General features: G+C 40.3%; 1 protein-coding gene and 1 pseudogene across 8 annotated transcripts in view; both read left to right on the forward strand.

Annotated features, from left to right (window-relative positions):
- The window catches only part of TIAM2 (TIAM Rac1 associated GEF 2), a 337,029-nt gene that overhangs the window by 262,902 nt on the left and 46,634 nt on the right, over nucleotides 1-27,493 (forward strand). The window lies entirely within an intron of this gene.
- LOC119521666 lies at nucleotides 1,459-3,764 on the forward strand (annotated as a pseudogene).

The raw sequence follows: 27,493 nt of genomic DNA on the forward strand, positions 1-27,493 counted from the left end.
AATTTTTGGAAGATTTTGAAGAGGATTGGTGTTAATTCTTCTTGAAATGTTGTTAAGATTCACCAGTGAAGATTTCTGGTCCTGGGGTTTTCTTTATTGGAGGGTTTGCAATGACCGATTCAATCTCTTTACTTGTTATTGGTCTGTTGCAATCTGTAAGATTTCTTCTTGAGTCAGTATAGGTAGTTGTGTATTTCTAGGAATTTGTCTATTTCATCTTGGTTTTCTAATTTGTTGATGTGCAGTTGTTCATGATATCCTCCTATAATCCTTATTTATGTGGGGACAGTAGTAATGCTCCCCTTTTCATTTCTGATTTTAGTTATTTTCATCCTCTCTGTTTTTCTCTTTGTCAGTCTAGCTAAAGGTTTGTCTATTTTATTCATCTTTTGGTTTCATTGATTCTATTTTTTTATTCACTTTATTTTGAAATACTTTCAAACTTACGGGGCAGGTGCAGAAATAATACAAAGCCCATACTGAGTACTGCAACATACCCTATCTGCCCTCAGATACCCAACTCCAGCAATTTTAACAATTTGCCACCTTTGCCATTCCTCTCTCCCTCCCTCCCTTCCTTCCTTCCTTCCTTCCTTCTCTAGGGAAGGAGGAGAAGATGGAGACCTGTATAAGGTGTGTTTAAAAGGTGAAGTATAATTCGACATTTTATAATATTTTTTAGATCTCTGAGATGGATGCTTCTGCCCAGTCTGTAAACTCAGCTTTCATACATCCCTTTTAAGATTGTACCCTGCCTACATGCTACCTCAGAGCATAGTGGGCTCTTCCTCTGTTGAACTCTGAAAGCATTTTGTGTCTGTATCTGAGAAGGAGGTTAATATTTATTGCCTTGCAATGTGCCTGTCATAATTTCCCTACCAGACTAAAAATCCCTTAAAAACAGGGACTTTGAAGAATACAAAGACATTTAAGAACCAGCAACCAGTACAATTCTTGTTAAATAGCAGGCATTGAGTAAATATCTATAGAGTGAAAGGAAGTTTATTAGATCCCTTAAGAAATTAAGGCAGTGTTTCTGAGAGTGAACTAGGGGGAATACAAAAAATCTTTGGAGAACACCTTGAAGGTTCCCAGATTTCTTCATTATAAATCTGATTGCAAGAAAACTGTGCTCAGATTTGCTCAGAGCTGAAGACCACACTACGTTGCACACATGTGTAGGGCCTCTGGGCTTACCCAGGGCTGTGCTTGCGTGAGAAACGTACGCCCAGCCTGAATCTCACATCTGTGCTGCTCTGCAATGTTAGTGGGCTGCTTGGTCCCCATGACACAGAGTTACTTTGCCAGATAAACCAAAACCACAGCTTAAAAGTACAGTAACAGCTCTTTCTCTCCACGCGGTTGCCGGATCTGGTTGGTCTATGCAGGTTCTGTTGAGTGATGCCAGGAAAACTCCTTAGTGACATTGACTTGGAATCAGACATGACCATGGGAAAATTGGAGACACAGTGAAAGCAAAATGAGAAGAAAGATAAAAGAGAGAAGCCAAAATCTAATAAGACTAAAGGGTCAGCAGAAGAAAAGGAGGAGACTATTTCCCCCAAAGCTAAAAGAATAGAAAGGCAGGACCTTCTGAAGTTGACATGAATTCTCCTAAATCCAAAAAGGTAAAAAACAAAGAAGAGCCATCGGAAATGGACATTATTTCTCCTAAAACTAAAAATGTGAAAAAGAAAAAGGAGGCCTCTGAAAACAAAATTGTTTCTCCTAAAATCAAAAAAATAATAAGTGAGGAACCTTCTGAAGAAGAAATAGGTGTTCCCAAGCCCAAGAGGATAAAGAAAGAAAAGGAAATGAATGGAGAAATTGGAGAGAAAAGCGCCAAGCTGAATGGATTTTCCCGTTCTGAATCTGACACTAACTCCAATGAATCTGCAAGTGAATAAAGTAACGAGTTAAAACAGGAAATACCTGCGGAACAAAAAGAAGGTGCTTTCTCTAATTTCCCCATATCTGAAGTGACTATTAAACTTCTCAAAGCCTGAGGGGTGACCTTCCTGTTTCCTATACAAGCAAAGACTTTTCACCATGTATATAGTGGAAAGGATTTAATTGCACAGGCACAGACAGGAACTGGGAAGACATTCTCCTTTGCCATCCCTTTGATGAGAAACTTCAGGGAGAACTGCAAGATAGGAAGAGAGGCCATTCCCCTTGGGTACTGGTTCTTGCACCTACAAGGGAGTTGGCAAATCAAGTAAGCAGAGACTTCAGTGACATCACAAAGAAGCTGGCAGTGGCTTGTTTTTATGGTGGAACTCCCTGTGGAGGTCAAATTGAACGCATGCGGAATGGGATTGATATCCTGGTTGGGATGCCAGGTGACGTCAAAGTCCACCTACAGAACGGCAAGCTAGATCTCACCAAGCTTAAGCATGTTGTCCTGGATGAAGTTGACCAGATGTTGGATATGGGTTTTGCTGATCAAGTGGAAGAGATTTTAAGTGTGGCATATAAAAAAGACTCAGAAGACAGTCCCCAAACGTTGCTTTTTTCTGCAACTTGCCCTCATTGGGTGTATAATGTTGCTAAGAAATACATGAAATCTGCGTATGAACAAGTGGACGTGATTGGTAAAAAGACTCAGAAAACTGAAATAACTGTGGAGTATCTGACTATCAAATGCCACTGAACTCACAGGGCAGCGGTCACTGGGGATGTGATTCGGGTATATAGTGGCTATCGTGAGCTCACTATCATCTTCTGTGAAACCAAAAAAGATGCCCAGGAGCTGTAACAGAATGCCTGCATAAAGCAGGATGCCCAGTCATTGCATAGAGACATTCCACAGAAGCAAAGGAAAATCACCCTGAAAGGCTTTAGAAATGGTGATTTTGGAGTTCTGGTGGCAATCAGTGTTGCTGCGTGTGGATTAGACATCCCTGAGGTTGATCTGGTTGTACAAAGCTCTCCACCAAAGGATGTGGAGTCCTATATTCATCGTTCTGGGCGACCAGGTAGAGCTGGAAGGACAGGAATTTGCATCTGCGTTTATCTGCACAAGGAAGAATATCAGTTAGCACAAGTGGAGCAAAAAGCGGGAATTAAATTTAAATAAATAGGTGCACCTTCTGCTACAGAAATAATAAAAGCTTCCGGCCAAGAGGCTATCAGGTATTTGGATCCTGTGCCTCCCGCTGCCATTAGTTACTTTAAGCAGTTGGCAGAGAGACTGATAGAGGAGAAGGGGGCTGTGGCAGCTCTGGCAGCAGCACTGGCTCCTATTTCAGGTGCCACATGAGTAGAACAGTGCTCCTTGATCAACTCAGATTTGGACTTTGTGACCATGATGTCACGGTACTCAGTTGAAATGCCAAACATTAGCTATGCTTGGGGAAAGAGCTTAAAGAGCTTAAAGAGCAGCTGGGCGAGGATATTGATTCCAAAGTGAAGGGAATGATCTTTGTCAAAGGAAAGCTGGGTGTTTGCTTTGATGTCCCCACTGCAGCAGTAACAGAAATACAGGGAAAATGGAAGGATTCACAGCGCTGGCAGCTGTCTGTAGCCACAGAGCAACCAGAGCTGGAAGGACCACGGGAAGGATGTCGAGGTTCCAAAGGACAGCGATCAGGAGGTGGCAACAGAAGTAACAGATTCCAAAACAGAGGCCAGAAGTGGAATTTTAGTAAAGCATTCGGTCACTAATTTGAAGTAGAGGATTTATATGTATTTGTTTGACACCATGGAACAGAACTTTATTTTTCATACCAAGTTAAAAGCACATTGTGCTTCCTTTTGACCACTTGCCCAGTCCCCATCTCTCCCAGGGAAATAAGCTTTCTGTAAATTATTTCTTCTGGTCATTATCAGATATAACGTTATTGTTACTTCTGTGTCAAGTTTTCCTGATGCACCTAAAAAGGTGTATGAATTCTTTACATTTTTATTCTAATAGATTGTAGATTACAAGGTAAAATCAACTACATATCTGCCTGTACTTTGTAAGCTGAACTGTCTTTATACTTAGAAGTGTCTCTTGGTAGTGTCCTTCCCAAAGTAAACACCTGAAGGAATGCAACAATCGCTGAAGAACCTCCGAGCAGTCCATGTTTTGTTCTATGATTGGCATTCCTAGGCCACCGCTAAACAATTACTCATGTGGTCATATAACATGTCTTCTGAGAAATAATACTGAACATTGTTTTGAAGCAAGATTTCATATTCAGCAGGATTATAACACAGTTTTATGCCAGTGTATGCTCTAGATTTAGGGGATCGTTCAGTACATAGATGAGGCAATACATAGGTGAGTCATAGTTTTTATGAGCATTTTGATAAGTTTTAGCTTCTCAGTATAAGGTGATTTATGTTATATCAGTGAATTCTTACTTCACATATGTATTATATATATTATATTTAATATATATAAAGAAGTAAATTTTCAAAGAAAGCAAGTGTCTTTAAAGAATTCCAAATATATAACGTGGCTCCATAACTTTTTTTGTATGAAGGAGGCTGGATAGATGGTGCTAGAATGGTACTGCAATCCACTTCTTCCTATTGGAAGATCAACATTATTATTTAGCAAGAAGCAATTAAGCGGGGAGGGCACACGGATTTGCATTGCTGGTATTAGAGGCTTCCTTTTAAGATAAACCATGTGGTTATGTCCAAGTTGGTGATTTGAGGGAACTAAAACACTTCATATAGCCTCTGGTCAAAAATTTTCTGCCTGGTTCTCAGATATTATTTCTCTGGGAATCTTGATGTTTCATGGCCCAGGAGTGCCATTGTCCTCTCCCCTAATTCTTAAGACTTCTGTAATGGGAGAATCTCAGGGAACAAACTATAATAGGATAATTAAAAATATATAGTTGTTCTCATTTTCATTTAATTATTTTGAACAAATCAAAAACAACTAAAATATTTCTATGTCCTTGTTTCTCTCACTTTATTGGGTCTTTATATCTAACTGCCTCTTACCTAACCTTGCAATAAAGGGCTCTGATAGCCAACCCAACTTGACTCTTGATCCTTGAAGCAGGGTCCTTTTTCTATTTGAACTTGAGTTTTATCCTGGCATCCTGACTGCATGTTTCTTGCACTTTTTTCTCAAAAATTCTCTTTGCTTTTATTTCTTGGTCCACTTGACAGTTTTATCACTTGTACCTCTATTCTTTCATGGTCTCCCAGTCACACCACAGGGATTTAGAGGAAGGTGTTGGATCAGTCCATGTGTATGTGTCTTGTGGATTATAACTTATTAGATTCTGTTTTTATCCAAATATTGGGCATGCTTTAATGACAACCAGACATGTCATGATTTGGATAGGTATGGGTTTCTTGCCAAAAGGATGTGGTACCTGTCGTCTAGGAAGAGACTGCTAAAACCTTGATGTGGATTATCCTACAGAAAAAAGTCAGACATAAATCAAGAATAAGAGGGGAGAGTAAAGGTTGTTCTGGATCTCAGAATTCAAGCCATATTTATAAATATATAATTCACTTAGTATTTGGTTTAAATGGGCTTGTTGAGCTAGCCTCGGAAATGTTATTTTTGCTGTTTTCTACACAGCAAATATTTTCCAATTTACTTATCAAACAACTCAATGGACTTTTAAAATACAAACCATTTTTAATTTGGAGGCTGTCTGTACAGTGGTTTCTCTATAGTTATATGTAAAATGTTTTTACTGTAAAATTGAGCTAACAGATAAAATACTACTTTATGTCATGATAAAAATATTAGTATAAAAAAAACAAGTACAGTAACAGCCATATCACCAGTGGAGGGCAATGCTGATGGTGAGATGTGTTTTAAGTTTCACTGGAGGAGGTTACATTTGTAAGATGATGCATGAGAAGTAGAGAGTCTGGGTTCTAGTTCCTGACCTCCTTAACTCTTCGTGTGACCTTGGGCAGCCTACTCTAATTCCTGTCCCTCAACTCTTAAAACAAGGGATCCGAACAAAGTTGAACTTTTTTTCCTTTCTTTTCTAAAATTCAGTTATTTCATATGATTAAAGAAAAACAATTTAAGTGATTATAGGAATGCGTGTTTCTTCCAAAACCTTATAAAGTGAAAAACGCAAAGTAATGGATAAAGCATCCCATTTTGGTTTTGCAACAAATCTCCTTACCTCTTTAAATAGAATCAGGTCTTGACTTCCACAGAGAAGGTGTTTGTTAAGGCTTGGTGGTAATAGCAGGCTGTCTCATTTATAAAGATCACAAAGAACCTTAGAGGCATTAATTACCCCTTACGTCACCCAGTGGAGCAGAGATGTGTTATTATCATTTTACTTTCGCAGCTGGGTAAATCAAGGCACGGAGACACAGTGAGTTGATGGTAACTTGGACAAGGTCATAGTCAGTGGCAGATAAATATAAAACTGTCTCTTCTCATTTTTCCCGTCACCTGGAGAAAATGTCTGGATTTTAACCACTTTTTTCCCTTTTAAAGATTTCTCTGTTAATATACATAGTGGAAAACTCAGTGGCATTGTGCTCTGCAATAAAGCAAATTTAGATGTTAAAGATTGATCATGGGTCTTGTCTTCTTATCTGGAACTTTGGAGGTGATCAGAAACTAAGTGCCTTGTGATCATTTGAGACTTTCTCAGTTCAGGGAACGGGCAGTTTATAGTCATAGTTTCACTGTCTCTATTCTTGTGCCTTTTTGGATGGTTCAGGTTGATTTTCACTAACCTTGCAATAATGCGACCATAGATTTCCTGTGATTTGGTTCTTTGGAACCCACTTACTGTGGGGTTTTACTGTAACTCTGGTTTTTCTCCTATAAAACCTGCACTGACACTCTGTTCTCTCTTTTTAAATTAACTATAATTCACATACCACAGAATTCACCGTTTTAAAGTATATATTTCAGTGGCTTCTAGTATATTTGCAAAATTTTACAGCCATCAACATTGTCTAATTCCAGAACATTTTCATCACCCCCAAAAGAAACCTCATACCCACCAGCAATTATTCCCCATTCCCCTCTCCCCCTACTTCCTGGTAGCCTCTAATCTACTCTCTGTCTCTATGAATTTGCCTACTGTAAGTATTTCGTATAAGTGGAATCATACAATATTTGTCCTTTGTGGCTGGCTTCTTTTAGCGTAATGTTTTCAAGTTTCATCTATATTGTAGCATATATCAGTACTTCTTCCTTCTTACAGCTGAATAATATTGTATTTTACCTTCTTTTAATCCAACAGAACAGTAGCATTTCCTCTAAAGAGGTGTTAATCAGGCTTACTTTTTCCCATAGCAGCATCGCCTAGTAGCTTCTTGAGTTCCCTCTTTTTAGGTTTCTTCTTGGGGTTTTTAAGTAGAACTCCAACCACGCAGTTCTTAAGGGTTTAAACTTAATTTCTACCTTATTAAAAGCCTTTAAGCGTCTGAAACACAGAGTTATCTGGCATATCTGTGACCGAGGCAGGCATTTGGGTGCTCCTCCAGCTTGGGTGAGGAATGGGGAATCAAACCACCAGTCAGCCTGCTGGTTGAAGATCACGCCTTAGTAGTCTTCATCAGGGACCATGGTAAGATGCAATGGAGGTCTCTTGTCTTCTTGCTCTGGGGCTAGAACCTTCATTCACAGCCCTAGCCTGCCTGGAGGATGAGAATATGGGTATTTCTAAACCCTCTCCTTCCATCTTTTCTAGGAAGGCCTTTTTCTCCATGATGGTGCATTGATGTGGCCTGAGGCACATTCTCACCCCAAGTGTCTGCCATCTTCTGGTTCCTCTTAAGAATTCTCTTAGACTGTAAGGATATTTATCCCAAGATAATTGAAGCAAATCATGGCAGCCTGTTATTAAGAAACATTTACTACCAGTATTTACTTCTGTTTATCACCAGATGTCAAGAATGTCACCAATTAGAATGTAACCTCAGGTTAAGTGTACTTGGGAGATGTATGAAATTTACATTTTTCTGGCACTGTGTTTATGCTATCATAGAATTTACTTCTCTGCAAGGTTAACAGTGACATTCAAAGTGCTGTCTTGAATTTCCTTGACCCAAGAATAACAAAAATAAAAAGTGTGGAGTCCCAGACATCTTCAGCAAAGTAGATTAATTTTATCCACATTAGAAGGACATAATATTGATGGTGACCTCATTGATAATCGGATAGCTTAGGACTCGACCAACCCTTGAATGTGATCAGCTCAGAGCATTTGCATCCTCTCTCACTGAATTTTTTTACCCACCACAATCAATCACATTTTATCTATTTTGGGAAGCATTTTCCTTGGCAGTTAAATGGTCTTGTTTTCATTCTGTTTCACTGACTGATGGTGAGTAATAGTTGCCTGGATGACAAAGCACAGCAATTGTCGTTAATGGAGGATGTTGCAAACTACTGCATTTTGAAGTAAAAGCATGAGTAAAATTTGGGAAAATCTGAGTTCACTAAAAATACACGTTAATATACAAAGTTTGCAGATTTTAATTTATGGAGAGATGTTAAGCTCTGCTGTGCAAATGAACTCAATGTACAGTGTGGTTTCTGCTTTTTATGCCACGGTAGACTGTGCCTTGTGAGCATTAATGTGGAATATTTAGATAGGTGTGCAAAGTTTGGAGAACTGGAGAAAGAAAAAACCTCCAGTTTTGTATTTACAAAATTCTGTTTGCTTCAACTGGCACCTTTGATTTCTTACAATGTTTACCTTTGCGTAAAATTGCATTCACACTTTTTTTTTTTAACAAAAGATACCTACGATGAAGAAATTGGGTTGCATAATTTCTAAATTTCTTTTCAGATCTACAATTCTGTGATTCTCTACAAGCTGTTCCCTTATGGAATAGCATAGTGGGAATTCTCAGAAATTGAATAAATCTAATAGATTAAGAACATCATTCACATAAACTCTCCTAACCAAGTAGATATAAAACTATTAAATGTCAAAGATGTACAACTCTAGTGCCCCAATGTATTATGTAGTTGGAAACTTAATTAAACCATTTATTATTCACCGTAACTTCTTTGATATTATTTTTAGATGCTTTTCAGAGTTTTCGTCATAGAGGATTATCTTTCTATGGTTTTCACCTCAGAGGGTTTCTGAGGATTAATGATTTAATCAACTAAACCCAGTTCCAGGCCTGAGAGTCCCACTTAAATAGTTTATATTGTTTATCCGGATGCTGTATTTCTAATGTGCTAGTGAACATATTTCATCCTTATTTGGAAAGTGGGGGAGCTGATATTCATCTTGCATTTGCTCTGGCCCAGTGTTTTGGGGGCTGTTTGCATTCTCCAATGTCACTAATCCTCCCAAGGGCTGCAGAAGGAGTTGGCTGATGGGGGGGGTCCTCGTGGAGATGGCACTGTACCCCCAGACAATGCCCTGCAAGTTTGTGGGTCTTATTATTTTTCTTTTGGTAGAGTTTATATATAACATCAAAATTGCCATCTTTACTATTTATTTTTTTATTTTAATGCAATTTTATTGAGATATATTCACATACCTGATAATCATCCAAAGTGTACAATCAGTGGCTCACAGTATCATCAGATAGTTATGCATTCATCATCACAATTTTTGAACATCTTCATTACTCCAAAAAAAAAAGAAAAAAATTAAGAAAGAACACCCAAAATACCCCATACTCCTATTATTTGTTTATTTATTGTCTTTATTTTCTTACTCATCTGTCCATACACTGGATAAAGGGAGTGTCAGTCACAAGGTTTTCACAATTACACAGTCACACCGTGTAAGCTGCATAGTTTTATAATCATCTTCAAGAATCAAGAATACTGGATTACAGTTCAGCAGTTTCAGGTATTTCCTTCTAGCTATCCCAATAGGCCAAAGTCTACAAAGAGATATCTATATAATGCGTAAGAATAACTTCCAGAGTGACCTCTCAACTGTATTTGAAATCTCTCAGCCACTGATACTCTATTTTGTTTCATTTCCCTTCCCCCTTTTGGTCCAAGAAGGCTTTCTCAATCCCACAATGCCAGGGCCAGGCTCATCTCCATCCCGTGGAGTCATGCCTCACGTAGTTGTACAATTCAGTGGCATTAATCACCTTCATAATGTAGTGCTACCAACACCACCTTCTGTTCCAAAACTTTTTCATCCCCTCCAAACACAAACTCTGTACCCATTAAAGAGTAATTCCCCATTGCCCACCTCCATCCCCACCCCCATACAAACCCCTAGAAACCTGTAATCTACTTTCTGTCTCTTTGAATTTCATTATTCTAGTGGAATCATGTTTTATTTATTCTTTTGTGTCTGACTTATTTCACTTACTATAATGTTTTCAGGATTCATTTATGTTGTAGCATGTATCAGAATCTCATCCCTTTTAATATACATGCCTTCCGTTGTATGTATAGACAACATTTTATTTATCCGTTCATTTGTTGATTTGGGCTGCTTTCATCTTTTGGCTCTTATGAATAATGTTCCTGTGAACCCTGGTGTACAAGTATGTGTTTGAGTCCCTGCTTTCAGTTCTCCGGGCTGTGAGAGGAATTGCCAAGTCATATGATTATTCTAAGTTCAACTTTTTGAGGACCCACCAAATTGTTTTCCACAGCAGCTGCACCATTTTACATTCCCACCAGCAATGTATGAGGGTTCCTAGTATTCTCCAACCTCATCAGCCCTTGCTATTTTCCGTAATTTTAAGAGTAGCCAACCTGGTGGGCATGAAGTGGTTGTGGATCTGTTTTTTGGTGTCATTATCATCTGGGGAACAGTGGCGTTTAGTGACAGGGGACATGGTTGCTGGATGCCCTGCAGACCCACACATTGCAGAATTGTTACGCCAGATATTCACGCAAGGTGAGAAATCCTGATTACAATTATCTGAACCTAGAGCTGGCTCCATTTTATAAAATAAATGCAGATTATTTTTGTCCCAAAATTTTAAAGTATTTTAAATTTCCTGGGAATGCCACAACCAGATGAATCAAGGGAAGTTTATGCTTTGTTTTGTTCAGAACTTACCAAGAGTTTTTGCCCTTTGGGAAAATCATGTAACTGACGTGTGGCATTTGATGTCCCCAGGACACACTTGCTGCCCATTCCCCATGACTCCAATGCAGTGTAGACATTGGGCGACTTCTTCAGTATTGAGTATTGCTCCCATGCATTTGCATATGGAAATACACATTACTTTATTACAAATTACTTCCCATGTATTTTTTCTTCCTATTACTGTTAAGGCATTATATTGCTTTTTTGTGAAATTATGTGTGGAGGCAGATTTTAATAAATATGGATTTATTTCAGGATAGTAAAACTAGGTTTTATCAAAAATAGGGGGAGCATTGAATCTGACAGTGCTAAGAATCAGCATACTGCAGTTTATGCTGTGAGGCGTTGTGCCAGTTTGAATGTATTATATCCCCCAAAACACCATTATCTTTGCTGTAATCTTGTGTGGACAGACGTATCAGTGTTGATTAGATTGTAATTCTTTGAGTGTTTCCATGGAGATGCGAACCACCCAACTATAGGTGATAACTTTCATTGGATAATTTCCATGGAGGTGTGGCCCTGCCCATTTAGTGTGGGTACTGGAGCATTGTATAAGCTCAGACAGAAGGAGCGAGCTTGCTACAGCCAAGAGGGACACTTTGAAGAATGCACAGAAGCTGAGAAAGGAACTGCAGTTTACAGAGACGTTTTGGAGATGGCCTTTGAAAGCAGACTTTTGATCCGGAGAAGGTAAGAGAAGACAAACGCCCCAAGAGCAACTGAGTGTGACATTTTGCAGAGAAGCTAAAGCCTAGAGGGGAACATCCTGGGAGAAAGCCTTTGAAACCAGAACTTTGGAGCAGACACCAGCCACGTGCCTTCCCAGCTAACAGAGGTTTTCCAGACACCATTGGCCATCATCCGGTGAAGGTACCCGATTGCTGATGACTTACCTTGGACACTTTATGGCCTTAAGACTGTAACTGTGTAACCAAATAAGTCCCCTTTTATAAAAGCCAATCGATTTCTGGTGTTTTGCATTCCAGCAGCATTAGCAAACCAGAACAGGCATCAAAAGTGTAGTTTAAAAATAATTCCCATTCTCCTTGTCCATCGTTCCTGAATCCATCAAATGAATCCTTAATCCACAAACTGAAGCAGAACTTTTTCTGATGCTATGACTACCATCATTCATTCCTCAAAAAAAAAAAAAAAAAAAAAAAAGAAGTCTGATTATGCCTAACAGGGAAAAAAATATTCTGTCATTTTGTGTTTGTTGTTTTTGGCCACAGAGATTAATATCATTTTAAAATTTTAATTAAATTTCTCTTATAGTTGCTGTTTCTGAGAAGTCAGGAGACCTTAGATTCCTTTTTTCCTAGGTTCAGTCCTGGCTGCTTAAAACACGGAAACCCATGCCCTCCTTATAACAGAAGCTGCCTGGTGTCTCCAGGGTCTGCTGGAAGTCACCTGCATGGATTTCCGGGGGCCTGGGAAGAATTTTGCTACCTGATTGAGTAAGGAGGAGGCAGCTAGCGAGACTGGGATTATGGGATGCTGTGGGCTACGTCAGCCCCCGCCGTCCCCATTGTGGCTGCCTGCTGAGGAGGGTCAGATTTCCTTAGGGTAATTAGCAGGTGGGATGCTGGTGGAGACACTCTCCCTGGCTTCCCAGAGCAACCCATGTCCCCACATCCTCTCTTGCACGTATCTGCATTAGCACCTGGATGTGCTGGTGCTTTTTATGCTACAGGGTGGGGGGAAGGAAATAAATGGCAGAGCTCACACTCCTGCATATTAACTGGGCTTGATTGGATTTGGAAGTGATATAAATGTAAACTTTGCGTTCTGATCAGGAGCTGTGTGGGCAAGGCAACCTTCACTTTTTGCATTTCCTGATGTTTCTATTTTTAAGTTTATACCCCAGGATGTTACTTCAACACAGGTTTTGCCCTTAAATTGTAAAGAACTGAGGGTTGCCAGCTCATTGGCTGACGGTGGCATGTACTGATGTGCACAGTACAAGAAGGTGAATTACTAGGTTTCTTGTGCAGAAAGCCTTTTGCTTTTCCTGGTTTCCGAAAGGAGATGAGAGCCTGCCGGAGAATAGGAAGGCATTCATCTCTGTGACAGCCTGCCTGGTGTACCCTCACTCTCTGGAAATATTTGTTGACCAAAGGGGAAGGATAGCTGAACCTGGTCCCATCTTGACGCCTGGTACCCAGCGGGTGCGTGTTGCTCAGCTGCATCTGAATGAGGGAACAGATAACGTTGCAGAGGATGTCCAGTGGAGGGACCAGGGCTGGGACTCCAGACATCACAGCTCTGCCTGCGTATCTGCTGAGTAGACACTCTTGTTGGCCATGATTCAATTTGGCAGGTGGTGAGACCCCAGCCTCAAATTGTTCATTTCCACAAGGGATAAGAATAGAAAGACAAAAGAGCTTATTTCTGGGTGTGAATAGATCTCTTGACTTGAATATGTAATTGTGGTGTTTTTCCACCATTTGCAGTCGTAATGACTAAAGGAGTGTGTCTAAACTGTACTGTAAAGTGTTGAGCTCATGGTGGATGGGAAACAAATGTTTATTGTTATTCAGTTGGAATGAAGGACCTCTAAAATATGTCACCACGGGCTCACCCAGATGAGGATGTGCTTCCAAGGTGGAAGCCAGTTTTCAGGTGGGGGTGGGTGGGGGGAGGATGTATTTACTCCCTGTAGCAGCTGGTGCTCCTGATGTGGGCAGAATGTAATACACTACACACAGGCAGTTGGCACCCAGGACGGGATGTCAATGTCATGCCTGTTTAAAACAGCTTTGTAAATAAGCATTAGAATTTTACCAGCCTACACTTAAAAAAATAAATAAATAAAAAAAACGACAGTTTGCTATTCTTCCAGAATATACTTTGTGCTCATTTCTCCTGTAGGAAGAAAGCTAAGTCACACCCCTTGTTACTGGGATATACGTTCTGGCACAATTGGAAATTTCTGGAGCTGTGGACACCATCAAGCTTGGCTTACCCTGTGCCCTGTTAGTCCTGCTTGCAGTGACCTGAGACTTGTTGGTGGGGTTGGTTAAGGAGTTTGTCACTGCAGGGCTCTTGTTTATACCCAAGAAATTGAGAAATTGGGGCGGGGGAGCAGCTCTGAGATTTCCTATTGACAGATTTTAGAGACAGTCCCAAGCTGCTTTCCTGTGATCCCCTGGGGCCAGACACAATGGGAATTGGTTCCGGAGGCCCATCCTGTCCGTGCTCATACATCAAAGAGGACCCATGCCGCATCCAGAGGCTCCTGAAGTTCAGGGGCATTGATGGTGATAGGGGAGCCCTGCTGGCTCCTGGCCACTCTTTTTATCCTGGGGTGGGCTGGGATCTGACGGGAAGGATATCAAATATTCTGTTACCAGGGGAACACCACACCTTTTCTCTTGCTTACCTGAAACGAGGCTCTGTCTTTCTCAGAAAGCAAATGAGCGAGTACCTACACGCCTCTTTTGCAAGGGGCAAAATGCGGTTTTGGGAATTTTTGGCATTTAAGTTCTGCAGCTTTGTGAATATGTCGAATTCATTGGGCACCCTCCTTTGCCATGAGCCCTGTCATTTTCAGTAGCATCCCTATGGCACTTTCATGTTCCCAAGTCCTTACTACCTCTGAGTTCTTCACTGGACTCAAAGCATACTCATCTCAGAATATCCCCAGACGTCCAGTACCTGACTTAGAGCAAATGCTGTAGAAATCGCCATCATGGATGAACATTCTTGTGGACGATGTGTCATATTTCCTGTACTTGTCCTAACTCTTTGGAAAAATGGAAGCTCTTTATAAGGCAGCATTAGTACAAATTTGATTCTGCTGTGTAGGTAATGTACTTTTACATTGTTTAACTTCTGTGACATTGCTCTTTCCTGATTTCCTTATACTTCTTTATCATTTCTCTATACAGAGAAAGGTACTTCCTCTGAGGGCCCCTCTTGCACCGCCTTCCATACATATTGACATCTCCAGGGTTCTTTCCTTGGTCCTCTCTTATCTCATTCTGCCCACTCTCCCTGGGTGGTGCCGTCCATCCTTGTAGCTTCACTGCCAAGAATATTCTGAAGACTCCCAGGTCCACATCTCTCTCAGGACCTTCCTGGGCTTTAGATCAATGTAGCCAACTACCGAACACCTCCCTTTGGGTGGCCCACTTGTATCTCAAAGTCGGCATCACCAGAGCTAAGCTCATCAGACCCATCCCAACCCTTCCTGCTTTCCCCATCTGCCCAGTCAGCTAAGACGTAAAACTCGGGCCTCTTCCTCAGTGCCTCTCTTTCTGTGTCTCGGATTCAGTAGGTGACAGTGAGGAGACCTGAGGACTCTACCAGCCTCTCGGCCGTCCCTCCCCTCTTTGCTCTTGCATCACTGTGTGGTGGTTTTGTCTTCTTACTCCGCATACCTGCCGTCATTGCCATGGCTTTCTGACTTGACCCTCTCTCTCTGTGCCGCCATCCCAAGCAAGTTCCCAGATCCTGCCAGGCTGCATCCTACCAACACATCTTGGTTCAGGCTGCTTCGGTCCCTGGAGTCCCTTCTCCCTGTGCTGCTTTGCCATCTTCAGCTTTAAAGACAAAGCATTACCCCCTCAGAGCCGAAAACTGAGCTCGGGTGTCTCCCTTTCTGTGATACCTTTTTGACCACAGGGAGAATTTCTTTGATTTGCCAAAATGTTGACCTTTGCATAAAATTGCGTTCATACTTTTTTTACTTTTTTTTTTTTTTTTAACAGAAGATACTTAAGATGAAATTGTATTGGATCATTTCTGAGTTTCTTTTCAGATCTAGAATTCTTTGATTCTCTATGAGCTGTTCCTTTGTGGAATAATATAGTAGAAATTCTGAGAAATTGAGTAAATTCTTGTGTCCCCACTCAGCCCTGGAGGGATTTTTCTTTAAGCAGTTTTATTGAGATACATTCACATACCATACAGTCCATCCAAAGTGTACGATCAGTGGCTTTCAGTATAATCACAGAGTTGCACATTCATCACATTTAGAACGTCGTCATTACTCCAAAAAGAAAGACCCACATCCTTTCCCAGTCACCTCTCAATCCCTCCATCTTTCCCCAGCCCTACCTGGCCACTAATCTAATTCTGTCTCTATATGTTTATTTATATTTACATTTTACATAAACGGAATCATAGAATATACAGAATTTCTATTTAGGTTGATTGTAGATGTTTGGAAATGTATGGCGGTGATGGTAGCGCATGATGGTGAGTGTAACTAACAGTGCTGAGTTAATGTATGTGAATGTTGCCCAAAGGGGATGTTTTGGGTCGTGTATGTTAATAGAAGAAAAGTTAGAGGATAAAACATGGGACTCTATAACAGAGTCTGGTTATTTCACTTAGCATAATTTTTAAAATTCGTGTTATTTTCTTTTAATTAGATAAGTTGTAGGATTAGAGAAGTCATGTAAAAAATACAACGTTCCCATATACCTCCTTGTTGTTGACACTTTGCATTACTGTAGTATTTTTGTTACAATTGATGAATTTCTAAAAATTACTGCTAACTATAGTCCATAATTTCCAATAGGTGTAAGTTTTCCAATATACCACCCTATTGTTAACACCTTGTAATAGTGTCATGCATTGTTACAATTCGAGAGAGAACATTCTTATATTTGTACTATTAACCCCAGTCCGTCAGCCACAAAAGGATTCACTCTGTTAGTACAGTCCTGTGTTTTATCTTGTAACTTTCATTCTAGTAGCATACATGACCCAGAACATCCCCTTTCAACAACATTCACATCCATAAGACAGCGCTGTTAATTACCCTCACAATAATGTGCTACCATCACTACTGTCCATTTCCAAACATTTATAATCAACCTAAATAGAAATTCTGCACAAATTAAGCTTCAGCTACCCATTTTCTACCCTCATTCTATCCCCTGGTAACTTACATTCTAGATTCTAACTCTATGAGGTTGCTTGATATATTTAGTTTTTATCAGTGAGATCCTACAGTATTTGTCCTTTTGTGTCTGGCTTATTTCAGTCAACAAGACAAGGATGTCCACTGTCATTACTGTTATTCAGCATTGTATTAGAAGTTCTAGCTGGAGCAGTTAGGCAAGAAAAAAATAAAACACAATAAAACTGGAAAGGAAGAAGTAAAATGTTCAGTATTTTCAGATGTCATGATCCTATATAGAGAAAGTCCAAAAAAAAAATCTACAACAAAACTACTAGAGCTTATAAATGAGTTCAGCAACGTGGCGGGATACAAGGTCAACATGCAAAAATCAGTAGTTTTCTCTATGCTGGTAATGAGCAATCTGAGGAAGAAATCAAGAAAAAAACTTCCGTTTGCAGTAGCAACAAAAAGAATCAAATATCTAGGAATAAATTTAACCAAGGATGTAATGACCTGTACACCGAAAGCTATAAAACATTGCTAAAAGAAAACAAAGAAGACCTAAATAAATGGAAGGACATCCCAGGCTCCTGGATTATAACACTATATATCATAAAGATTTAAATTCTACCCCAAATGAATGAAAGATTCAATGCTATCCCAAACAAAATTCTAACAGCCTACTTTGCAGAAATGGAAAACTCAAGTATCAAATTTATTTCAAAGGTAAGTGACTGAATAGCCACAACCATCTTGATAAAGAAGAACAAAGTTGCAGAACTCACACTTCCTTACTTTAAAGATACTACAAAGCTACAGTGGTCAAAACAGCATGGGGCTGGCACAAGGACAGACATATTAACCAATGGAATCAAATTGAGAGTTCAGAAATAGACCCTCACATCTATGGTCAAATGATATTTGATGAAGCTGCCATGTCCACTCAACTGGGACAGAATAGTCTCTTCAACAAATGGTGCTGGGAGAACTGGATATCCATATCAAAAAGAATGAAGGAGGACCCCTATCTCACACTTTTTACAGAAATTAAGTCAAAGTGGATGAAAAACCTGAATATAAGAACCAGATCTGTAAAACTCTTGGCAGAAAATTTAGAGAGGCATCTTCAAGATCTTGTGTTAGGCAATAGTTTCTTAGACTTGACCCCCAGAGTGCAAGCAGTGAAAGAAAAGACAGATAAATGGACCTCCTCAAAATTAAAAACTGTGCTTCAAAGGACTTTGTCAAGAAAGTGAAAAGGCAGCCTATTCATTGGGAGAAACTGTTTGGGAACCACATATCTGATAAGGGTTCAATATCCAGCATATATAAAGAAATCCTACAACTCAATGATAAAAAGACAACCCAATTTACAAATGGGCAAAAGACCTGAATAGACATTTTTCCAAAAAGAAAATACGGATGGCTTAAAAGTATGTGAAAAATATGCTCAACGTCACTGGCTATTAGAGAAATACAATCAAAACCACAGTGAGATATCATTTCACGCCTACTAGAATGGCCACTACTAAAAAACAAACAAACAAAAAATAGAAAGCTAGAAGTGTTGGAGATAATGTGAAGAAATAGGAACACTCATTCACTGCTGGTAGGAATGTAAAATGGTGCAGCTGCTGTGGAAGACAGTTTGGCTGTTCCTCAGGAAGTTAAGTATAGAATGACCATAAGATCTGGTAATCCTGCTACTAGGTATATACCCAGAAGAACTGAAAGCAGATATTTGAAGAAACATTTGCACACCAGTGGTCATAGCAGCGTTATTCACAGTTGCCAAAAGATGGACACAACCCAAGTGTCCATCAACAGATGAATGGATAAACAAAATGTGGTATAAACATACGATGGAATATTATTTATCTATAGTAAGGAATGAAGTCCTGAAGCATGCAACAACATGGATGAACCTTGAGGACTTAATGTTGAGTGTCAGTCAGAAGGTTCGCAATTACACAGTACACCTTCAGAACTATATAGTTATATACTCATCTTTAAGAATTAAGGCTACTAGATTACAGTTCAACAGATTCAGGTATTTCCTTCTAGCTATTCTAATACACTAAAAGCTGTAAAGACATGTCTATATAATGCATAAGAATAACCTCCAGAATGACTTCTCAACTGTATTTGAAATCTCTTTGCCACAGAAACTCTATTTTGTTTCATTTCTCTTCCTTTGGTCAAGAAAGCTTTCTCAGTCCTATGAAGCTGGGTCCAGGCTCATCCCCAGGAGTCATTCCCACATTGCCAAGGAGACTTACATCCCTGGGAGTCAGGTCCCACGTAGGGGGAAGGCAGTGTGCTACAGAAGATATCAATTTTGCACCAAATAAACATCTCTTCTCTTGGTCTCACACAGAAGTTGAAGTTTTAAAACACCATCAATATCATCCTTTACCCTTTAGTCTGATTTGCCTTAGTCCTAACTGATCAGCTTCATTCATATCTTTAATTGAAATCTGATCTCTTTTTGAACATTTTTAACAGTTGCTGATACAATACTGACTTTCTTAGCTGCACAACTCTAGCTCTCAGTCTCAGGTGTTCCAGAGAACAATCGGGTTGTTCACAAAGAGTTCAGCATCTCAGAAATTAGAAATAACCATAGCAACTCAGGAATAGATGGGACTCTGTAAGAGTTTACAATCTAGCAACCTTTACAATAAGTCTTCCCCTGATAACCTATGCTCTCAAATTCAATTCTCAGAGTTTGCACATTATATTTAGTCCATATTAGTGAAGCATTATAATATTAATCTTTTTGTTTCTGGCTTATTTCACTCAATATACTGTTCTCAAGGTTGATTCATCTAGTTGCATGCCTTCATTCCTTCTTGCAGCCACTCAATATTTCATTGTATGTGAACCACAGTTCACGCTTCTGTTCAGTGCCTCATAATGGGGTTGATGTACTCTTAGACCACCTCTATCCTTGTAAATTGTGAATACTGTCACCATAAATACCAGTGTGCAAATGTCCTTTTGGGTCCGTTTTCAGTTTTTCCAATATATACCAATAAAGGGGTTGTTGGATCATATGGGAACCCTGTTCTTGGCCTTCTGTAGAACCACCACACTGCCCTTCTATGGGCTGCCTCACTCTTCTTCTCCACCATCAGTGATTAGGTATATCCCTCTCTCCACATTTTCCCAGCACTTGTATCTTTCTGTTTAATTTTTAAACAGTTTTATTCACACCCCATACAGTCCATCATAATTAACCAATCAGTGGTTCCTGGTATAGTCACATGGTTATGCATGCAGCACCACAATCTGTATGAGGACATTTACATTTCTTCTGCAAAGAAAGAAGAAGAGCCAAAAAAAAAAAAAAAAGAAGAAAATAAAAATGAGAAACAATTATACCAAGAATCCCATGCCTCTCCCTTTTATTCCCCTCTTATCGATATTTAGGTTTTGTATATTGCCTTATTACATTTCATGGAAATAGTTGCAATGTTCTTGTTAACTGTAGACTCTAATTTGCATTGATTGTATTTTTCCATATACTGTCCCATTTTTAACACCTTGCCATGTTGACATTCATTTGTTCTCCTTTATGTAAAAATATTCTTATAATTGAACATTTAATCACCATTGTCCACTGTAGGTTTCACTAAGTTATTCAGTCCCAGTACTTATCTTCTTTCTTTCCTTCTGGTGTCCTACATGTCCCTGGCCTTCCTCTTCCAACCCTACTAACACTCAGCTTTGTTCAGTTTACTTACAATATTGTGCTACTGTCTACCATTTTGTCTTTTGGATTAATATGTCCTATCTTATTTTTTCTTCTCTCTCATTTTTTACCCTTATGATAGTCTTCATTTCTATACTCTACTGCAAACCTGTTTCTCCTGTCTTTTCCTATCTGCCTGTAGTGCTCCCTTTAGTATTTCTTGTAGAGCAGGTCTCTTGTTCACAAACTCTGTCAGTGTCTGTTTGTCTGAAAATATTTTAAACTCTCCCTTATTTTTGAAGGACAGTTTTGCCAGATATGGAATTCCTGGCTGGCAGTTTTTCTGTTTCAGTATCTTAAATATATCATACCACTGCCTTCTTATCTCTGTGGTTTCTGCTGAGAAATCTGCACAGTCTTATCAAGCTTGCCTTATATGTGATGGATCGCTTTTCTCTTGTTGTTTTCAGAATTCTGTCTTTGTCTTTGACATTTGACAATCTGATTAGTAAGTATCTTGGAGTAGGTCTATTTGGGGCTATTCTGTTTGGGGTATGCTGCACTGGTTGGATCTATAATTTAATATCTTTCATAAGAGATGGGAAATTTTCAGTAATTATATCTTTTGTTATTCTTTCTGCCCCTTTTCCCTTCTCTTCTCCATCTGAGACACCTATGACACATATATTCATGCACTTCATTTTGTCATTCAATTCCCTGAGTCCCTGCTCACATTTGTATTTTTTCATTCTTTTCCCTATCTGTTCTTTTGTGTGTAGGATTTCTGATGTCTTGTCCTCTAGTTCACTAATCCTTTCTTCTGCCTCTTCACAGCTGCTGTTGAAAGTCTCCATTGTGTTTTTCATCTCTTCTGTTGTGCCTTTCATTCCCATAAGTTCTGCCATTTGCTTTCTCGAACTTTTGAGTTCTTCCTTATGTTTGCCCAATGTCTTTTTTTTATTTTGAAATAAATTCGAAGTTATATGAGCAGTTGCAAAAACAATACTAGCCCCATACATAGAATTCCATCATACCCTGACCCCCCTCCCCCGATAGCTCAATCCACCGACTTTAACATGCTGTCACATCGCTATTTCTTTCCCTCCCTCTCTATCTATCATCCATCATCTATTGCTCTGTCTTCTGAACATATGAGAGTTAGCTGCACACATCCTTGAGCATACACTAATTCATGTATACACTTCCCATGAACAAGAACATTCTTTTATGCAATCCCATTAAATGCAGCTAAGAAGTACAATAGATTCAACAATGATACAAAGCTTACATTCTATATTTCCTTTTCCTTATGTCTCAACTGTGTCCCTTTGAGCCACCTGTCCTCTATCCTCCAGTCCCATCCAAGTTCATCCTTAGCATTCAATTGTCATCTAGTTAGACTGTCTTTTTTTTTTTTTTTTCAGTTGTGGAAACATATATACAGCCTAAATCTTCCCATTCCACCCCCTTCCTAGCCTTCCATTAGTGGGATTAATCACCTTTAGAATGTTGTAATGCTCTTTCCCACCATCCATTACTAGAAATTTCCCTTCACCTCAAACAGCAACCCTACACTCATTTCTTAACTCCCCATTGCCCCTTCCCTCATTTCTCTTAACCCAAACTCTACTTTTCATCTCTATGGTCATATTCTCTAATAATTTCTTTGTGTTTACTGTGGGGCTTAAAATTAACCTCTTAAATCCATATCAATCTTGTTTTTCTTTGATACCACCTTCACTTCAATAGGACACATAAACTATGTTCCTATACTCCTTCATTCCCCCACCTTTATATAGTTGTCTAAAATTACATATTTTACATTGAGTTCAAAACCACTGATTTGTCCTTAGAGTTTGTTTATTTTATATCATGTAGGAAGTAACTAGTGGAATTACAGTTCAAAAATTATTGACTTCTATTTGTATTCCATTGTGGTTGGAGAATGTGCTTTGAGTATATTCAATTTTTTTTTTTTTTTTAATTTCTTGAGGCTTGTTTTATGTCCCAGCTTATGGTCCCTTCTGGAGAAAGATCTGTGATCACTAGAGAAAAGTGAGTGTCCTGGTGATTTGGGATGTAAGGTACTATATATGTCTGTTAAAATTCTCTATTATCTCTTTCTCCTTTTCCTGTCTCTCCGCCAGCAGGGCTCCCCTCAGAATCTGAAGTAGGGCAGGTCTTTCATTGGCAAAGTCTCTCAGCATTTGTTTGTCTGTGAAAAAATTTAAGCTCTCCCTCAAATTTGAAGGAGAGCTTTGCTGGATAAAGTATTCTTGGTTGGAAATTTTTCTCTCTCAGAATTTTAAATATGTCCTACCACTGCCTTCTGGCTTCCATGGTGGCCGCTGAGTAGTCACAACTTAGTCTTATGTTGTTTCCTTTGTATGTGGTGAATTGCTTTTCTCTTGCTGCTTTCAGAACTTGCTCCTTCTCTTCAGTATTTGACAGTCTGATCAGAATATGTCTTGGAGTGGGTTTATTTGGATTTATTCTGTTTGGAGTTCGCTGGGCATTTATGCTTTGTGTATTTATATTGTGTAGAAGGTTTGGGAAGTTTTCCCCAACAATTTCTTTGAATACTCTTTCTAGACCTTTACCCTTCTCTTTCCCTTCTGGGACACCAATGAGTCTTAAGTTTGGACGTTTTATTTTATCTGTCATATCCCTGAGATCCATTTTGATTTTTTCTATTTTTTTCTCCATTCTTTCTTTTATTCTTTCATTTTCTGTTCTCTGGGCTTCTAGGACACTGAGATGTTGTTCAGCTTCCTCTAGTCTTGTATTGTGAATATCCAGAGTCTTTTTAATTTGGCCAACAGTTTTTTATTTCCATAAGATCTTCTGTTTTTTTTTATTTACTCTTGCAATGTCTTCTTTATGCTCTTCTAGGGTCTTCTTTATGTAGTTTATATCCTGGGCCATGGTCTTCTTGATGTCCTTTAAATCCTTTGCCATGTTTTCATTCCTCGATTGTAGTTCTTTGATTAATTTTGCGAGGTATAGTGTATCTTCCGATATTTTGGTTTGTGTGTTTGGAGTTGGATTCTCCATATCTTCTGGTTTTATCATACGCATTAAGATTTTCTGTTATTTTTGGCTTCTTGGCATTTGTTTTGCTTGTTAGGGTTCTTTCAAGTTGTAAAGAAAAAGGGATATCAATCTAATTTTTCAGGAACACAGTTTGGTGATGTACACTTTCTCTAACTAACCAGCAGATGGCATCTGTGAGTCACCTATACCCCTCAAGTCAGTTCTCCGCCTTGTCCCCACGGTGTGCGGGGAAATGATTCTTGTGGGTTCAGTTGGAGAACTCAGTTTGGGTGTGTTGCTGGAGCCATCCGCCCTGAATGTGGGGCGTGTGTACGGGTGGCCAGGGAGGAAGGGCAGTTCTAATGTTCAAATCCCCCAGGATCCTGGAGATTCAAGGCCGCCACATGAGTCTAAGCCTTCATTTCAGTTTAGCCCCAGACCCTCTCTTTCGCTGATCCACAAACCACCGGACTTGGTGTAGCGTCCCTGGGTTCTCCGAGCAGATTCCCCCTCCCAGCCATGCTCCTCCAGGAGCTCAGCCAAGGGAATGCCGTGCTACATCACCAGTGCACACCGTGCCACAAGGGAAGCCCCGGGCCGCCAGGCTGTGTGGTGGCTCACTCCCAGCCCGAAGCAAAAATGGCTGAATGTGGCGTCTCAGCCCCCTCCTCCTTGCACAGTTCCTCCTTCCCAGCTCCGGGACAACTGGCAGGGCTCTGGGCTGTGCGCACGGCCCAAGGCAGGAGTTTATCCAGCCCTCCGGGGGGGGGGGGGGCAGCTGCGAGCTGTGGGGTTTCTTTCTGCTTCCAGCTCTCCCCTCCATTCCTCCGAACCCAAGGGTATCTGCTGCGGGCTATCTTCCCGGCCAGACACCGAGAGGCCGGCCCAGCCCCCTCTTGCTGTGTTTTACTGTGGGGTTCCCACAATTGCTGCTGGAGCTGCTCCTTTTTTTTTTTTTTTTTTTTTTTAAAGAGCCAGCTGGTCTCCAAACGCTGAACCCTGGCTTCCCCAGCCTGCCACACGGCTGCGGGTCTTCTAGCCAGCTTACTCACTTGTTTCAGAATGCCGACTCCCGGTTTCACCAAGTATACGGCCCCTCTGGAGCTAGGAGCCCTCGTCCAGCTGGCGCATCGCTGTAACCAGTATTCTAGGTCACTTTCTGGTTTTTAGCTAGTGTTTTTCATGGAGGCATTTTTTTTCACCCTGTCTCAGCTAGCTGCCATCTTAGTTTTTTCCCTCAATATCTTCTTTATATCCTTCATCACTTTTGCCATATCTTCCCTGAACTCATTGATTAATTTTTGAATTGATTTAGCATGTTTATTTGAACATCTTTAATTAGTCGTTTCAACTCCTGTATCTCATTTGAAGTGTTAGATTGTTCCTTTGACTGGGCCATATCTTCGTTTTTCCTAGTGTGACTCATAATTTTTTTGTTGTTGTCTAGGCATCTGGTTTCCTTGATTAATTTATTCTAGAGGTCGTTTTCACTCTTTACCTAGAGTTTTCTTGTTGGTTGGCTTTGTTCTCTATCTGTTCTTTGGCATTCAGTTCAACTGATTTGAGATCTCTAGTATTGCTTCTTTTTACTGATCAGAATTTTTCAGATCTTGTTATTCTGGTTCTTGCCCTGCCTATATGGAACTGTTTTTTTTTTTTTTTTGTGGAGGGTCTACCCAGATATGATCAACAACAAACAGGTTTTCCCAGACTAGACAGGCCAAGGTTGCAGGAGGAGGGTGTAATCAGTATCAAGTTTCCCTGAGGATGAGACCTGGTAGGTTGTTAGACTTTCCTGTGAGGCATCTAGACTCTGTGCTTTTCCTAACCTGTCCAGCAGGTGGCTCTTGTCAGCCTACAGCTCCCTACCAGTGTAAAAAGGTGTGGTGCCTTTAATTCTCAGTGGATCCTGTCCCTGCCAGGGGCATAGTTAAGGTAAACTTCAGCGTTTACTTTTTTTTCCCCCCAGCCCCTGGGGTCTGAATTCTCTGAAGCAGGGCCACCACTTCAGCTGGGCCTCACCCCCCTTTCTTGGGGAAGATAAATCCTTTAAGAAATTATCTCCTTCACTTGATTCCTTGCTTTTTCTCTCAGACCTATGTTAACTCCACCCTTTCCTGGGTCAGTGCTAACAATTGAAAATGCCTGAGACTTTCTCTAATGAGCTACTTAGAATTGCTTAAAAAAAGAGAGAATTTAAAAAAAAATTCCCCTTTCAGAGCCTGTCCCCAGCTCCCTAGTTTTGCCAGTCAAGAGCTAGAGTTGGTACTGTGTGTGTGTGCACCTTTTCTTGGGGCACTGCCCTTTTCCAGGGCTTGGTCGAGTCCAAAACCTCTGTTTTATTTAGTTATTTCATTTTATTTTTTCTATCTGCCCGCCTTCTCTCTGCTGAGAGAGACCTCAGGTTCCTTTCCTGCTTCCTCCAGGTTTATCTGTGCTTATAGCTTGTATTCAGTAGTCCAAATTTGTTAATTAAAACCACAATTGGAGCTTGCAGCAGAGACCACTTCTTTTTCCCCCAGGGGAGTGTTCCAGCTCAGCCTGCTGTGCCAGTGGGGGAGGGAGGCCAACTCCGCAGTTTGGGGAGCTTCACTTACAGTTCTGTGCTGTGATCTCAGCCATTCCACTCCTTCCAGACTCGTGTACGATGTGTGTCCAGTCACGGATGTTCCCCAAACAGTTGTTCCTGGCTGTTTAGTAGTTGCTCTAGAGGACTAACTAAATTCCACACTTCCCTATGCTGCCATCTTGCCCCACCTCTATGTTTCTTTTATAATTTCAAATTCTTTATATTCGCCCAGTATCATCTTAATATCTGTTCTCTTTAGCTGTATTTTCCTTGAACTCCTTGTATTGACTTAGGAGATTTGTTTGAACATTTTGATTAGGTCCAAATTGTGTGTCTCATCCAAATTTTTAATTTGTTCCTTTTGCTGGGCCATATCTCCCTCTTTCTTAGTACAGCTTGTAATTTTTTGCTGTTGTCTACAGATTTGATTATCATGATGAGTTAAGTTTGATGATCCTTTTCTCCTTCTTGCCTAGAGTTTTATTTTTGATTGGCTTTTTGTCAAGGCTCTTCTTTGATACTTAGTCTAACTTATTTTAGCCCATGTTTGACTGTTCAGATTTTCTCAACTCTTCCTCATTTGATTCTTGCCCTGGATACATGGTACAGTTTTTAAGATTGCAGTTTTTGTGCTGTTGTTTCACCTGCTGGAGAGAGCTTCCTTTCCTCTGTTCCTTCTCTGGTAATCTTGTTCTGTTGTTTTTGTTTTTCCTCTATAGCTCTTTTTATATTCCTTTCATTGCCTCTAGGTGCTTTTACCTAGAGTGCAAATTCTAGTGGGATCCTTCACCTCAGAGAGGACCTTCCCAAGTCACTATTTCCCAGCCAAATCAGTACCAGTTGCCCCGAAGGGACACAGACCAGCTCCAAAGAGCCCTATGGCAAGGGTCAGGAAAGACATAAAAAGACTTTTTTGATGACCCCCTGAAACTGCGCTTTCCTGGCTGCCCAGCAGGTGGTGCCCTTCAGCAAACTTCCTTGAGCCCTAAGGAGGTCCTGCATCTTTAAACATCCATTGCTCCACCCATTGGGGGTGGAGTTGAAACAGTAGCTTAGAGCCAGGATCTGGTAATCCATTCACCAATCAAAAGCTGTACCAGTGCTCAGTCGTGCCCCTTGTCTACTTGGGGAAGAGGATTCCCACATCCCTCCTCATCCACAGAAGCCAGCCAGGGACCAGAGCCCATGGCGGCCCAACTCAGGAAGGGGGATAGGCACTAGCAGCTGGCACGGAGCAAGCTACGCACAGTCCTCTACCAGGGTTCTCAGCCTCTTCTCCCTGCTCTTCCCCAAGTGCTGTACACTGCTCCCCTGGCCTCTGGAGCCCCAGAACAGTTGTTTCAGACTGTTCCTGCCTGCCCTCT

This window comes from Choloepus didactylus, chromosome 2 (genome assembly GCF_015220235.1).
Source record: "Choloepus didactylus isolate mChoDid1 chromosome 2, mChoDid1.pri, whole genome shotgun sequence".
NCBI classification, from domain to species: domain Eukaryota; kingdom Metazoa; phylum Chordata; class Mammalia; order Pilosa; family Megalonychidae; genus Choloepus; species Choloepus didactylus.